The 2,511-nt window shown below is 42.3% G+C and overlaps 1 long non-coding RNA gene across 1 annotated transcript; it reads left to right on the top strand.

Moving 5' to 3' along the window:
* Positions 1–1,335: 1,335 nt before the first annotated feature.
* LOC104947296 (uncharacterized) lies at positions 1,336–2,071 on the top strand. Its single transcript, XR_798547.1, has 2 exons — positions 1,336–1,443; positions 1,937–2,071. It is a non-coding gene; the product is annotated as an uncharacterized lncRNA (long non-coding RNA).
* The last annotated feature ends 440 nt before the right edge of the window (positions 2,072–2,511 follow it).

The raw sequence follows: 2,511 nt of genomic DNA on the forward strand, positions 1-2,511 counted from the left end.
TAATATAATAATATAATACATGGAGCCTCTCTTTTTCCTCCCTCTCTTCAGACGGCGTCAGTGTCTGTCTCATGCAGCAGCTGATCCAGTAATGAGTGACCCGACAGTAAAAATAAACATATTTATAACTAGTTCAGGTAGTTTGAGAGGTAATTAAAACAGCTAAGGGTGATGATCTGACTTGAAGTGTGTGTTTTGCTCCGTTCACCGCTGCATCACAGCGGGAGGAGCTGCAGGTGAGCAGAGCTGCGTGTCTCCGTCCTGTCAGATTAGACTTCACTCGCGTTTATGTCCATATCGAGAGAAAGATAAATAATCTGAATTCAGGGTGCAGTTTACTTTGACGCGGGGTGAGCAGCAGAGGTGGGGAGAGGCGGGGCTATTGCGTCATCATTATCAGAAAATGATTGTATATAGGGCGCACACACGGAGCCGTTGGACCCCCCAGAGCGTTGCGTATGCCGTTCTATCCACCTTGGGACCCGTTATCGTTTCCGCAGTTGTTTACTGTCATATTCGATCGTCCTTGTGTGGCCGAACGGTCTATATGACACTAAACAGTAACGCAAACGACCGTTTTCGTCCTCGTGGGGCCGGGGCCTAAGTAAAAAGATGTTATGGTGGTACATTTGAAGCAATGGTGTGAAGTATAAAGCACTTGTTGAGTGTAGCGTGTAGTCAATAAGGGTGCTCCTCCCTCCTGCAATTCCACTTCTCAAATAGGAAATAGCCTACATGTTTTAATGAAAAAATGATTTAAGGGTTGAAGAACTGGAATAAAAAACTGTACAAAAGATAATAAAAGTGAACGAAAAATGCAATTTTACTAAAGAGATAAAAATATAGGCCATTCATTTCAGATGACAGCCACACTATGAAGAAATGAGCTACAGCAAGGCTCTCTGAGGCAACTTCCCCATGACAGCAACATATTTGTATTTAGAAAAAAGGGGAAGTAGTTCAATAAGAGAAGGAAATGGGGGGAGGGAGGGAGGGAGAGGTGCACAGTAACTAAAGGGTAGCTGTGGATTTGCAGAGGTTACCACCTTTCACACACAGTCCACTGCTGCTTAGTTATCGATCTAAACTGCGGGATAACAGGGTTTATGTTACAACGCACATGTTAGCCCTAATTTACTTTTGGCCATTGAGTGACTGCTGAGGCTCAAGGGTTAAAAACAAGGAAGAAAAATCAGTAAAACCATTTTGTAGGGAACCTATACTTTGATCTTAAGAACATTTTTCTCTAGACCTAACCAAGGCTAATGAATCTGACTCAAGAGATGAGATTAAATACCTTGGGTAAAAACCAGATGATCCAATGTAATGCTCTCCTCTTCTCTTTGTCTCCACAGCTTAGTGTTTCCTGAAAGGACATTTTATCTCTGTGCAAAGACGGGAGTGGAGGCAGATGAGTGGATCAAGATCCTCAGGTGGAAACTGGTGAGCTTGTTCAGAATGAATATGTTACTTTGGCAGGAAGTGCAACTCAAACTGATGAAGAGTCTATGCCTTTCAATCCAGATCATCGTGTAGCAAAGAGGAGAGAAACCAGCTAAAGAACTATTAGAGGGTCCAGACTTTAGAAGAAGACAGGACAGGTTAAGGGAAAGTTGATTATTACAGTGATAAGAGTGATAAATTAGTCAACCACTGTTCTTCCGTTGGTTAAACACACTTATCTTTGTAGTACATTACATTTACACTTAGAAGTGTTCTGAGGTGGCAGAAGCACTTTAATGTTGACTTGGCTTTCAACTGTTAGGCTTCCAGGGCTGGGATCATTTGCATTGTCACTGCGCTTGAAACCTTAGCCAAAAAAACGATTATCTTTTGTGTTATTGATAGCTCGATATATATTCACTGTTGATTGCACTTATTGTAAGGTGCTTTTGGATAGAAGCTAAATGTAATGCAATGTATTCTCTGTTTTCAGTCACAGATAATCAAAGGTCGGTGACAGCTGTCAGCAAAGAGCCAGGAGATGAAGGGAAGGAACAAGGAGAGCCCCGTTAACATGTGAAGGGTTTAGCATCCCAAAGTGTAGGATCACATTAAGGCCCCGGCACCACGAGGATGAAAACGGTTGTTTGCGTTACTGTTTAGTGTCATATAGGCCGTTTGGCCACACGAGGACGACCGAATATGACAGTAAACAACTGCGGAAACGATAACGGGTCCCAAGGTGGATAGAACAGCATACGCAACGCTCTGGGGGGTCCAACGGCTCCGTGTGTGCGCCCTAATTACCTCTCGAACTACCTAAACTAGTTATAAATATTTTTTTTTTTACTGTCGGGTCACTCATTACTGGATCAGCTGCTGCATGAGACAGACACTGACGCTGTCAGAAGAGAGGGAGGAAAAAGAGAGGCTCCGTGTATTTTATTATTATATTATATAGAGTCGTTATTCATTTGTTTTAAAGCTCAATAAATAACAAAGAAGACCTTTGACCGGCACTTTTATAATTTTGTCCGGAAGATTAAAACTTTAATACACGTTGACTGG

Source organism: Notothenia coriiceps, unplaced genomic scaffold (assembly GCF_000735185.1).
Source record: "Notothenia coriiceps isolate Sejong01 unplaced genomic scaffold, NC01 NC01_scaffold00012282, whole genome shotgun sequence".
NCBI lineage: Eukaryota > Metazoa > Chordata > Actinopteri > Perciformes > Nototheniidae > Notothenia > Notothenia coriiceps.